Here is a 14262-nt window from a genome sequence, read left to right as displayed (position 1 = left end):
GTCCGGCCACCACCTCACACAATGCTTTTCACTATGACTCTGGGGATTTCCACCGGGAGGTGTAGGCACTGCTGACTCCCATGGGGCAGAGCTGGGGGGTCCTGTGTGCTGAAACTCCCCCACGCAGAGTGGGGCAGCTCCTCTTCGTCTCCCCACGAGGGCCGTGGAAGGGATAGCTGGTCTCCAGCCAGGGCAGTGAGGATGGCATGCTCCTCCCATTCAGCATGTCAGTGTCGGTCAGCCACAGCAGAGGTGAACTGCTGGGATGTGGTGACAGCAAGTTGCTGCTGTAAGCATTTAATTTTTAATTCTTCTCAGGGCTTCTTTTCCACTGTCCCTGGTCCCGTGTTCCACCCCCCCACCCCCACCCCACACCATCAAGGGAAGGCTGCTGGCACCCATTTCTGGAGCTCACCGTGTTCGGCTGCATGCCTGACCAGCAGGGACAAGAGAGGAGTGTCCCTGGCCAGCCCAGCTGGGTGCTTCCAGGAGCAACTTGGGAGCAGCCGCTTTCCCAGGTCTTCATTTAAGGACAGGACACCTGAGTCAGCCTGAGGGCTGGGTCTGCGTCCCCAAGCAGTGGGATCTGCCTGCACCACCAGGCCTGGGGCCAAGCTCTCTTGGGCTTATTTTCCCCTCCTTCTCCTTCAAAGGAGTATCCACCAGCAAGACAAACTTTTGGTCAAGTTGGGCTACAAAGACCTTGGCTGGCAGGAGCACACTGCCTGCTAGGGCACCTTCCCACCGTGCTGGCCATAAGCACATCCCCCATGTAGCTGGAAGCCTTTCAGGTATGTTCAGGCTTCCCCTTTGAAAGAAGAACAATAAACGTTTCTCTGCAAGAGCAGCAACAAGCTGCACAAACCCGAAGCTTGTCCCCAAGAAGCACCACTGAGGGCTGTCAGGAAGGAATCACCACGTTCATAGAAAGGAGGCAAAATTGCCTGGAATACTGGGAATTGCCACTTGCCTAGTAGTCTGGCATTAGGGGCAGCTTGGAGCCCCCTCGGTGCAGACACAAGACCATGTGCAGCTGTCCGGCTCCAGCTGCAGATCCCTTCCTCTCCTCGCTCAAGCCATTCCTCTGCTTAAAAACGTTATTTTGGGAAAGAAATGAATAGTGGGAGCAGCACTGGAAAAGCACAGGGAATTCAGCAAACAAAAGAAAAGCTGCTATTTTCAAAAATGCCTCAAACTGGTAACTGTGGCTTGTTTTAACCCCTTCTCTCCCAGCTGCCTCTCCACTGCCCTGCCTGGAGTGCCATCTGCAAGTGTGGTGGGAGCCATGCGTAGGGAAGGTGTGTTTTACTACAGGCTCTCAGTATGGTAGCAACACCTCAGTGAACTAATAACTGAACAGATGGTAAACTAATAGTGAAATACACTTCAATTTTTAATCAGATACTTTGAATTAAGTGAGGTGGGGGTTTCTGGAAGGGTCCCTGTGTCTAATAAAAAGAGCAAAAGTCAGGCAAGCAGTCACCCTACTTAGGGCTTCTGTCACATTTTCTCATAGAATCAGAATCATTTCGGTTGGAAAAGACCTTTAAGATCATCCAGTCCAACTGTTCACCTAACATCTCTGAGATAATTGCGGTTTTCTAATTAGGGCAGCACAGACATGATGTGGATGTGGTGAGTGTGGGGGGGTCTAACCCTGCACAGCAGCTCACTGCCTGTGGTTCGCAGAGAAAAGGCCATCACTGCTGCAAGAAAAGAAACTGAATCTGCCAAGACTGCAGACCCAGGTAAACATTATAAACTGATCTTAACAAATTCACCAAGACCCCCATGGAGGTGATGTGGAGTATGTTATACTGTTGTTTCATCAGCTCTCATTTATCCTTGCCACCAGTGTGACCAGGTCTGCAAGGTGTCTTTGCAGCTCAGGTCAGCACTGTCACGGCTCTCTTGGCTGTGGCATCCTGCACCAAAGGCAGGCACAGGTAACATCTAGGCCACCATTGCAGGCAGCTCTGCAGGTCCTCCTGACAAAAGCAACCAGCCACCTTCCTTCATGGGCTAAAACCTAGCAGAAGAGAGGCAAAATAAGAAAATTGGTGGAGCCACTGCCTTGATGATGCTCTAAGAAGAATGATTAAAGTCTGAGCTTGTGTTTTCAGTTCCTAAAGCGACACTGCTCTGCCCGAGTGCTGCTGTGTGTGTTGGCTGGGAATCTCACGGATGCCATGGAGCCAGCGGTAGGGACGGGGGCTGCTCTTTCACAGGCAATCTTGATTTCTGAATTGTCATAAAAGAGTTCATTTTGTTTCTGGAAGACGACTCCAAACACTGTTCCCTGGATTTTCCCTTCCAAGAGAAGTATGAGAAAATAAAAATCTATTTTTTGTTCAGAAAGAGAAGCGTTCCTCTTTTCACTGCCCCTGACCTTCCCAAACCCCAGCACTTCTGCCTTTCACTGAGCTTTGCTTCTCAGCTTTTACCTTAGCAGGGACAAGGGAGACTTCCTTGGCAGGAGTCATTCAACTCCTTCATCAGACTCTGATGCTAGAGGTAAAGCAAAATGTAGACAGTCTTTGTGCACAAGTGTCCGCTACCCAGCAGCTTTTCAATAACTCAGAGACCAAACAGTCCCCCACAGACCTCAGAGCTGTAAGTGGTTTAACATGATGCGCTGTCAAACATTACATGCCTTGCAACTCACGCTGGGATTTTGATTAAGGAAATGCTCCAAAGAAGCAAGGAAGAACTGCAAATTCTGATAATGTTCTCAGTTTTTAGTAGTAATGTAATTGAAAGTGAATGGTGAAGTGAAATAATTGAAAGTTAAATCTGTGTGCTGTGTCAAATCAAGCAAGAGGAGACCCTGGTTAGGCTGAAAGAGTGTCCTTAGCCAGCCATAATTTTGCATTCTTGTTCACATCAGCTGTGAAATAAGTCTACAAAAATGCAGGCTACCCTTCAGATGAGACTGTTTTAGTAGGGTCAGAACGACTTTATGTGAAAAACCTCGCGCAAGATAAACAGCTCTGAATAGGATGCTTGACAGACAGGTCCAAAGGAAAACAGACAGTGTTTCTGCTGAGATATAATTGCTCTAATTGGACCTGGGCTTGCTAAAATGGTGAAGTTAAAGAAGACTCTGCAATCATGCTGCCATTCTGCACAAAAGAATACTGTTGTGATAGGAAGCATATAGCAGTTGTGGAAATAATAAACGGCTTTGTGCTTGCTTCCCCCTGGTATCTTGGATTTGCCATTAGGAACACACACACAATATAAGCAGAATATTTTCTTTAGAGTTAAAGGTTCTCAGAGCTGAATTCCTTCATGGCTGAAGTCTCTTTGAGTATTATTCAGTTGAAGTTAGACACTTCAAATGACCTGGATCCATTGTGTTTTTGCAATCCTGGAGGAGACACAGAAAGTCTGTGTGAGGCATAATCAGGGAGTCTGCCTGCTCTAGGTGTGAGGGAATTTAGCGAGGAAAGAAGCTGACTTTGACCTTCTTCAGCTTTAACTTGTCTTCTCTGGAGTGAAAGCCTGTAAACTACCTTATCGGCTCATCTTCATAAAACCTTCATACACCTAATCTTGGGTCTCTCCAAAACCTGATCTCTTCTATAATATGAGAACAAACACAAAGCTTTTAAAAGGCAGAATCTATGCCCTCCAGTAGCACGTACTGTGCAAGGGTTGACTGCGCAGTGTTTCTGCATCCCTATTTTGAACCCAGCATCCAGCAGAGGAAGCAGCCCTTTTAGCCACCCATACATCAGACGGCGGCAGAACGACAAAGCATCACTATTAATGTAGGAAGCATTTAGCTTTCCTGACCCCCTCAGGCAGCTCTGTTTGACAGGAGTGTTGGCTGGCCCGTACGGCAGATGCCCAGGGACACTGGGCAGTGCTGCCAGAGGTCCCTGATGGGGCAAACCCAGCAGTGCAGGAACAGTGAAAGCAGAACAGCCAAGCAGCAGCAAGCCCCAGCCTCATCCTGCTATCCCCTGGTCACTTTGTCCTGTCCAGGGCTCTCCTTTGCCCACTTGCCCCATCCCACCTGGTCCATCGTGCCCCTGCAGCAGGCCAGCCCAGCTCTGACCCACTTCCAAGGGCCCGTTCTCTCAATGGCGAAACTCAGCACACTAAGAGGCTTTGTGACAAATGTGGCAGGCATAAACCTGTCTCAAAGCTTTGCAGCCCCAGTGTGCACCTGCTTCCATGCACAAAGCCAGCTGAAACACTGCTGCTCCTCTGGAGTTCCTAAGTAAATGTGCAAAAATATGGGTGTGATGCTCAGGAGCTGCCCACCTGCAAACGGCACTCACAGAGGACTCCCCAAACAAGGCCACTTATCCAGAAAGATCCAGCCTGGCTTATTGCACCCTCCCTGACAAAAATACCTTCTTGGGTCATCTGCAGCAGCACCCTGCAGCTCCTGCCCTTTGCTCACATTGCAGGTACCAGACCTAGGTTGCAAGACATGCATCACCTGAAATGTGAGCAATGGGGCAGACATCCTTCCCTGCACCCAGAGAAAGTGCCAGGGTGTGGGTGGGTGCAGGACGGTGGCCCTGGGCAGGTACAAAAATGGTCTTGCTTCTCAGAGCACACTGCGGGTGACAGTGTCCCCAAGTCACTAAGAACCATGTCACCAGCCAGCCTCTTTATCCATGCGGTCTTGGGTCCAAAGTCAACACTTCTCCTGCCCTGCCCTGACTGGAGGAGCGCTGTGACTGTCTCTCAGCAGGAATGTGAGAGATGTATGGGGACATCAAAGCATCAAACATGGCCCACACTCAGCTTCCGCCCCCTCCCAATGCCGGCTTTGCTTTGTGCATCAGAGGCTTTGCTCCATGTACGGGCCTATCCAACATCCCAACAAGATGGTGGGAAAAACTGGCCACAGATGAAGCTCTTCAAAATAGCGTCTCACACAAAAATAGACAGGGTTTATCAACACAAACCCAACTAAAAAGAAAGGATGTCTTAATTTCCAGCTAATGTGTCTATGATAAGCCAAAGATTGTAACAAAAATAATAAAAAGAGTAAGGATGGACATTGGTGAGATTTATGCAGCTAAAACTCTGCACAACACTGTGAACATGTCCAGCAAAAAGTCTTGAATTACAAAACAAGAGAAATGGAACTAAATGGAGAACCTCATCCTCTGCTCTCTCCTGTGAGAGGAGGTATTGCTGGGAATTCCGGGCACTGAGCAAATTAAAACCAGCATTTCAGCCCAAACTACAAGCTTCTCGGCTTTTTTGTGTATAAATCAGATCCTTACATTATGTCAGTGTCATTTTGTGGCTGAAAGCAATTCAGCAACTATCAGCACAGCCAGACTGAAATTCAGCAGAACAGGATCTGAGCACTTCAGCTCTTAACGATTAGATGTTTCTGTGGAAATGAATCTTACAAAAAAATGAAGTTCAGCAGAAAGTTGACAGCGTGTAGAGACCGCAGAAGGGAGAGGAACTCTACAACTCGGCCTTTACATTTTCCACCTATAGGATTTCAACATTTGCTGAAGTTGTAGTGAGGGCAGCTTCTTCACAGTGCTCCCTCTGGGAAATATCACATTCAGCAATTCCTGAATTACAGTTTCTAATTATATTTTCATACTGTAATGCTGTCTGAAATGCAAATTTGATGACAGAATAATTCAATACATGTAAAATAATTACAAAATTACTGTTTCTGAAACCTCAGCTCATACTCCCTGCTATTTAAGAAGATAAATTTAACAGCAGCAAAAGTACAGCCAAAACATAGTCTATTTTTTTAACTGTTATCTGACTATAAGTCTTCACAGATTCTGGCTCACCATGGAAGATTATTTCTAAAATATGACTACCAAAAACATTCCAGAGTTAGGATTTTTGTTACTTTAGCTTGGAACCAACAATCAGGTCAACTTTTTTTTTTTTTTTTTTTACATTCAAAGTACCATATGCATGGCATCTGCATTTAATTGGAAAAGCAACTGTTGATTAAAATGTCAAATCTCTACTGCAGCTCAGCTATCATTTAAACCAGTTGTTGCTAATGTTGATGATGCAGGACATTAAATTAACACAACGCAATGATTTTTAGCAGGGTAGAAACAAACTTCTGCAATATGTAATTTAAGAGCCTGAAACTCCATACTGCTATGTCAGTTCCCAATGTCTGATGATTCCTGCCCCCATACAAGGGATTTTATTCCCCTCTGAATTATTATCTTTAGTGCAACTAGGACCTTTAAAAAGATGTCAGAAACCTTATTCTGTTTGAAAAATGCAGGAAGGAGTCAGTGCTCTGCGTTGCAAGGTTTTTTTTAGGTTGTATTATGCTGATAGCCTAAATTTAGACTGTCATTGCCCATCAACTCAACCAGATCAAGGTAGAGTGTGTTATTATTACTAGGCTAGAGGCACCCACAGCTCACGTCTGGTTTTAGTTTCCTTGGCTGTATCCAGCTGTGTGAGAAGTGACTCAAGGAGATCGCAGTCCTGGTTTTAGCCAAGGTCTCTCCTAAGGTGATGTGCTCTGGTTTCTCAGGACCTGCTGGTCTGCTCGCCCTTCTCCACGGACAAGGAGGTTGTTGGAAGATATCATCTCCTCCTCACGTGCATGCAAGGGGGTGTCTTTGCAAATGATATGAAGGCTGATGGGAAGTATGAGGGTTAACCTGGCCTTCCCAGAAGAAAGTGGAGTGTCACCAAGCCTGTGTACATGTCATTTTTTTCTCTCTTTTAAGTCAGAGGATTTCAAGTCCAAGTAAGCTGGCAGTCTCATGGCTGTGGCATTGGGCAGAAGATGAGGGATGGGCTGCAGCCACCTTCCCCCTCTCTCAGCAATAGGAAGAAACCTACAGGCTGTTTGTTCTTTTGTCATGGTGGCTGAAACCATGGTGGGGCAGAGGTGGTGGGATGCTTAGCATTACATTGCCTGGCAACTTCGCACACTCCCAAGGTAAAATCCAAGTGTTTGTTGAAAGGGTTTGCTGCAGAGCTGACCAGCAAAATTGAGAGCATGAAATCACTGAGCAAAGGCATGCAGCCCCGAGACAACCCTCACACACTGTCCCCTGCCCTTCCCTTGAGGAGGAACCTCTGCTTTTTCCTCCAGTCGAAGACTCTGGCATTGCCTGTGACCTGCCTGCCTGCCTGCATCTTGGCCATCCCCACCTCCAGGGCTCCAAGTAGCCCGGGCCAATGGGAAGCTCAAATCCCCCAAAGACTCGGCAGGAGGGGACAGAGCTGCCAAGCAGGACACATCCTTGTGCAACCTCAGTGGCACTCACCAACTTCCCCAGTAATACTGCCCCTCAGACCTCTTGCCACAATATGTCCAGGACCCTTCTGGTAAAACATGAAGCAGTTTATTGTTCTCCTCTCTCATGTCAAGTTAGTGCTTTTTGAAGACTTGCTTAGTATCACTAAAGCGAGATATATCCATCCTAGCTAGACATGATGAACCTATTTTTAAAATACTGCTAATTAATAGCTCTTGAGCAGGAGTGGCATCAATTATTTTTCCCCTTGCAGGTGTTTTCAAGGCATCGAACTCACCAGGACACTGTATTCAAGCCTAAATAAATGAGATGAAGCCCCAGCCCTCACCAGGCATCACTGCCACACTGACGACTCAAGTCAAACCTGGCAAGTGACTGCAGTTAGACATGGAGCCAAACCCTCCAGACGTGAAGGTGAATGACTGTTCTTGACTGGCAGATGCTGCTTAGTGCAAATCTGTCCCCTTACTCCATGCCCCCATAGAGTAAGCTGGTGAACCAGCAGATCTTGGAGGACAGTGAGTCGCATTGACTGCTTCCCCCTGCCCTCCTCTCCTACCCCACTGCTCAGACACCGGGGAGACTCACATGCAGGTGGGGGACCACAGCCGAAACACGTCTCCCCATGCCATCCGAGGAGCAGCTGTGCCCAGCTCAGCCTGAGACGCCAAGAGCCCACTCCCCACAGAAAGACTGCACTTGGGGTGCTAACACCTCCGCACCGAAGCCGCGAGGCTCCTGTAAACCTTGATGAGGAGCCAGCCAAGTTTCTCATGCACTGATGCATTGGCATCAGGTGAAGAATTTAACAAAGAAAATCTAAAATATTTCAGCCCCGCCCCCCCAATTGATATTTTAGGTACAAGAGTTAAATTGGAAAGAACAGATGAGATAACACCAAATGAAATGGTTTAGAGGGTTCAAATGCATTTATCCTTGTTGCTCTGTTAAGAATGCCAATTAAGCCACAACTTTCCTTACAGAAGTGCTTTCAGTTTTAATCTTGGCTCCCTTTCTGAAACAATTACTTCTGCTGCATTTGGTAACATTAGAATAATTTTTTATAGATTTTTTTAATCTTTTATTGCTCCATGTTTCAAATTGTTTTGTAGCCTCATGATTGTTTCAGAGTGGCAGCTGCTTTAGAAAACCATTACCATTATCAATAAACCTTTTGAACTTTGGGAGGAAGGGAATCGGAGTATTTAATTAGAGAAGATAAGAATGATCTAGCATACTTTTCCAGGAAACAACAGACACGATGCTTCAGCTGTAATTTGTTCTTAAAACAAATCTATATGTTCCCACACAAACAAACTCAGTCTGTAGCACTAAACTTCTTGAGCCCTGCGATCTCCTTCCCCGCAACAGCCCCCTTGGAGTAAGTGCAATACAGAAACAGACCCCAATCCCCTCTTGTTTTTACAAAAGACCCAAATAGCATTTCATTTTTCATTTACTGTGGTGCTGTTCATGCTGCAGTTCTTTTTTTAGCTATTCTGACTGCTCTCAACCTACAACAGAAAAAAAAAAAGGCAAAAACCAAGCCATGTGTGTGCATGTGAGAAAAAGGGTAAAAGCCTGTGTTACAGCGATGTTGCTCTCTTGGCATATTTCAGATAATTTTTCAGGAAGCTCTTGATCCTTTCCTCTGTAAACACTATACAGTCAAGAGTGCTGTGTGCCCCAGGAGAGGGACCAAAAGCCTGTGGAGTGTGCAGGGTACAGGGACTCTGTGTGAACAAAGATGATTTAAAGATTCGAACTTTGGGAGTTGGATTTCAAGCTGTTCCTAGCTGCATCAGCTTCTGGCTTCTCCCTCACTGCACATGTTGGGCAAAAAAACGCCTGAATTGGGCAGCATTAAAAACTCCGAGTCCCAACAGAAGTATAAAGCTGTAGAGATGCCCAAATCAACACAATGCCTAAACATAATTTCTTTTAACTCCCGAATGCATTAGCCTAAGATTGCTCATGTTCATTTATATTCCTAAAGTGTCAGATGAGAACAATATCATTTTATTCTCTTTTCATGGATCATTAATCCAAATTTAACTCTGCTTTGCAGTCTGCACACAGAATTAGTAACTGGAAGCTGCTTTGCATTTATCTGATAGTGCCGGGCTTGTTCATCAAGGCAAACTTCCAGCCAAAACAAACAAGTGAAAAAAATATCAGTCGCGATAAGCCACTTTCTATTCTATTTCTTTTAAAGGATGAAAAAAAAAATAATAATAATACCTGACGAGAACATAAAGCAAATGGTTACCTCACACTGCAGAAATGCAAGTTTTTAATAGTCCATGCTCTGGCAGCCCCTGAGAAACAGCAGCGGCGGTGGCGGCGGGGATAAATCCAGCATCCACTGGGTTCTCACAAGGCTTTGACTGCGCGGCCGAAACCGCAGGCTCTGCCTCCAGCTGACGTCAAGGCGGCTGTCACATGGCCAGGCGCAAGCCCAGGGAGCACTGGTTGTCCTGGCAACCCCAGCACTGCTCTGAAATTATTTCAATAGGTCATCTGTCATACTGCGCGCACATTGGAACCATCACGGGCGCCCGGACAACCCAAACACCAAGGGCTGGCTAGAGCTGGCTGTGCCGAGGGGTTGGTCCCATCGCCGACGCTCTTTTAACCCTGTCCCCATAAGAAAAAGCACCTCCCTCTTCCTCTTCCTCCTGCATCCTCAGCCTCCAGCAGAAAAAAATCCCCTTATACACCTGGTTTGCTCAAGCAAAGGGGCAAAGGCACTGCCTTCTGCATGTACTGGGGCACCTCGGCAATGCGCAGCCAGGCGCTGCACTGCCTCACTAAAATTAGGGTCTTTCAAAATGACACACAGCTGAGATTTTATTCATAGCCACCGAGATTCACATTTGGTTGCCAGCATCGGCAGTCCTCGCCAAGGCAAGGTGGGGCGGCAGCCACGCGGGGCTGCAGGCTGGACCCCAGAGGTGCCCGGCCAGCTCAGCCTTGCGTCCCTGAGCCTCGGCCACCGGCCCTGCTCGCCTGCCTGCGATACTTCACCTGCTGTTCCCAGCAGAATGTCCTGGGAATGGGGACGAAGCAGTGCCTGCCTCCGCCAGGCTCCAGCTCTCACTTCTGCAGCCTTATCCTGCAGGCAGAGACACAACACCAGTGTCTCAGGTTTCCTTGTAACTCTAGCTAAAATCCACTCCTTCCCCCAAATTTCCTTTTTTTTCCTCTCTGCACAGCATCTTACCAGAGCCCGCAGCACCCGCATGCACCAGGGGCAGGACACGGGAGAGGCCGGGAGCAGGGAGAGACTTTCACCTGCAAGAAGCAGGGAGGAAAGGCAAAGTGTCAGCAACCAGAAAAATACTCCTGTGCTCATCTGAGTCAGTGCTGGTGACTGGTGCGCTAACTGGCACCCAGGATATGAAATATCAACCAAAAGATACCAACACCAAAAGATGGTGAAAGTGGAAGCAGATGTAAAGCCGTATGGGATCTGCAAATGCAAACACCAGGGCATCCTCAGCTGAAGTTGGGCTTTGGCCCCTTTGCAACAGACGAAAGAGAAAATACTAAAAATGAAAAGACAACCTGGGATGGGGCATAAAGTGGTGCTGGGGAGGGCTTCCCCCCATCCAGGGCAGAGGGAGGATGGTGGGGATGCGGGAGTGGCAGGCAGTGGGGGGACCACTGAGCCCCATCACCCTTCCCTACATCCTTCTCCCAAGTGCAAGAGCACCAGGAGCTTGGGATTTTTAGCTCAACATTAACAACAGCCAACGTTGCTTTATGAAGCATTTAGTGAGACATGCATCTCTCTCTCCAGCACAGCTTATAACCCACCTTTCCAGCACTGCTGCCGTGCTGGAGATTCTCGGGCAGTTCATATTAGGGGCAAAACCCTCTGGGATGGTGAGCTGCACCCCAGGCCTCAGTGCAAGGCAGTGAAGAGGGCTCAATGAGTTATTACAATAGAACAAGGCAGCCCCTGCTGTCTAAAATTCTTGCCTTAAAAAGAAAATATTTACAAGTAGCCGAGAAACCTGTGACCATTTAACAGAGCAAGAATAATGATGAATTCTAAAAAACCCGCTGATTACTACATGTGTTACATATAATCACACATATTAATCCAGTATAGAAGGCTGAAACTTCATGTCAACACCCACCAACAGAGTCGCACTGTCATATACAGAAGTATTTTTTCACTTAATGGCAACGTCTGCACAATACAATGGGAAGTTTGGGATTCCAGTTTAAAAAGACACCCCTCAACACTGCGCAGTGCGTTGCTTTCTGTCAGTCTGTCAAAGCTGTGTGCACCTGGGGGAGATTTTAAGGGGTTCGATTCTTTGAAAGTCCCTTTCACAAAAGCAGACAATAAAACATGTGTGTTTTAATGCTCACAAAACATTTCAATAGCGGTTTTGCTGATGCCCTAAAGGGCTGGTGGAGGCGGCCGGGCAGGGTCCCCTGGAGCTCCCCACAGCTGCCACCCAGGGACCTGCGCCTGCTCTGCTCCCACCCAAGCCTGGTTCTCCACACCTACAGACACACAGGTGTGCAGAGCACCTCTGTCCTCCAGCATAAAAATAACCCTTTCACTCGCCTTTACGGGTTATTACTGCTGCAGGGTGAGAGCCCAGGGGAGTTAGTAAAACATGCACAGTGTTTATAAGGATGTATTAATTATATGTTTTGAAGGTTATAATTTTCAGCCAGTTGAAAGATGCTAAGCAAAGAAAAAATCTAAGACCAATGCTCTCAAAAACATATGATAATAGCAGCCTAAAGCCTGCTGTTCCCAGGGCTCAGCGGAGGTCTTGCTGCATCTCCCTGCTGACGGTGGCTGGAGATGACACCTCCACAGGGAGATTTTCTGAATTTCTGACTGAAATCTCTACTTCTTCCCAGCACTTGCTGTAACCCCCAAAGCCTTCCAGCACTTGGGGTAAGGGAGACCTTATGCCACACAGACACAGAAATGCAAGCAACAGCACCCGTCCCTCAGAGAGCCAAAGAATCCTGCCAAAAGTGGCAGAAAAGCCTATATTCCCTGTATTAGTTTAACCTTTCTACAATAAAACACAAAACGTCAAAGCAGTCTCTTCTGTAGTGTCAATCAACCAAGTGAGCACAAAGCAATGAGACATGGGCACTGACTGGAAAAATACATAAAAGACACTTAAAGGCTGAAGCCTGCTGAAAAACAAATGTACTGCTTCCACCTGGGACCATGGTACAAAGGCTCAGGCTCCTTCTCCTGCTACATGGACACAGTGCTTCATGGGAAAAGGTGTCTGTCCTGCATTTGGGACCTCCTCCTTCCCTTCCACTCCTCCAGCCCGGGGCAGGCACTGCCAGGGGACGTGAGCTGGCTCCCTCACCCTTAGCGTGATGGACAGCCTGCCAAAGCTTCACCGACTGCAGTAACATGTGTTCTATATATCGTAGTGTACACCTAGATACCTCTAATACCTAAAGCCACCTATAACACACACGTGTTGGGACCTGTGTAATAACTTACACACAAAGATAGTGCTACAAGGTGGGACACAATCCAGTTTTCCCTCCCATACTTCTTTTGGCTCTGCGGAGCTAACAATAGATAACATTTGTTTGCCCATAAAATGGAAGACATGCAGGGAGCAGAAACCCTATATGGGTTGATCTTTGAACCCACAAAAGACTAGATCTTGCCTGGTGTCAATCCCCGCTCTCGGAAAGGAGCCACATCCATGTAAGCAGCTGAGAATCCACTCTTGGATTTCCTCTTACCAAAACCACACTTAGCAAAGTGTTTCAGCTTGAAGTTTTCCCTCAAACATCCATGAATTTTTACTGTTTTTAAAAATAAAAGGAAAAAGAAAAAAGCAAGTAGGCATGATTTTACTGTTTCATATATATATATAAAAACCAAACCACATGGGTTTTACTGGCCTCTGCAGCTTGCTCTTTCAAAAGGTGGCTAATGTTTCCACTGGCATCAGTTACACAGATAAAAAAGAGACAGAAACAAAGCTCAGCAAAATGTTGTCATGTTGACTTTTGCTCTTGTAGAAAAACAGGTGGAAAAAACCCACAGGAAAAGATATTTGAATTTTGATACAGCTGACATGGCACTACCAGCACAGGGGGGGTTGAAATAAAAACAAGAAGAGAAAGTAGTTCAGCCCACCACGTTCACTGACAGCGGCCCAGTGAAAGAATTATTGTTCGAGTCAAATCAGGTGGAAGATGGTTTCCTAGGAATGCAGCACTGTAAGAAAATCCTACGCTCTCCATATATCTGTCACAGCTCTTTAATGCCACTAATTCCTACTCCCAGGGAGGCTGAATGATTCCCCTTTCAGAAGCAAAAACTCGGGGTTCCTGTAGAGCACCAGTGGCTTTGGGGATTTCCCCAGCACCCTTCCTAGCAGTGAGAAGAGCCACTGGACTGGAACACTGGGAGGGTGTGAGCGTCGGCAGTGAGGACCCATTCCTAAACGCAGATTTCTGATGGGTGCTGCTGAGGGGTGGTGGCAGACTCCTGCACCATGAGTTGCCTTTTTGGTGATATATTCTATAGAAAGGATCATTTGGTCTCTAACAATTTTTCTGGCATTTGAGCCTACATAATGCCATCACCTATCCTTAGGCAGTATTGCACTGATTTTTCTTCCTCCTGAGATATGCAATAGCTTCTCACATGGTCTCTTAGAACTTTTGCTTGCACCTGCCTCCCCATGGGCGCTGATCAATTTTGGGGTTGGTGCATCCCTCCTGCATCTCCTCCCCTATGCTGATGTAATGGAATCACAAATCACAGAATGGCTGGGGTCGAAGGGACCTCTGGAGATCAGCTGGTCCAACCCCCTGCTCAGGCAGGTTCACTCAGAGCAGGTTGCACAGGATCACATCCAGGTGGGTTTTGAGTGTCTCCAGAGAAGGAGACCCCACACCCTCTCTGGGCAGCCTGTCCCAGTGCTGTCACCCTCAGAGCAAAGAGGTTTTTCCTCCTGTTCAGGTGGAACCTCCTGTGCTGCAGTTTGTGCCCGTT

General features: G+C 47.1%; 1 protein-coding gene across 3 annotated transcripts in view; it reads right to left on the bottom strand.

Annotated features, from left to right (window-relative positions):
• Positions 1-12033, bottom strand: part of NCALD (neurocalcin delta) — a 64992-nt gene extending 52959 nt beyond the window's left edge. The window contains exon 1 of one of the 3 annotated variants that reach the window (XM_080378046.1): positions 9514-12033. The gene's annotated coding sequence lies outside the window, so the exon portion shown is untranslated. Of the gene's footprint in view, positions 1-9485 lie in introns of all 3 variants that reach the window. The other 2 variants (XM_080378047.1, XM_080378045.1) reach the window with 2 other exon arrangements.
• Positions 12034-14262: the final 2229 nt, after the last annotated feature.

This window comes from Falco punctatus (assembly GCF_963210335.1).
Source record: "Falco punctatus genome assembly, chromosome: 3".
NCBI classification, from domain to species: domain Eukaryota; kingdom Metazoa; phylum Chordata; class Aves; order Falconiformes; family Falconidae; genus Falco; species Falco punctatus.
Note: the sequence above shows the minus strand (reverse complement) of the source record. Positions and strands in the feature narration are given on the sequence as shown.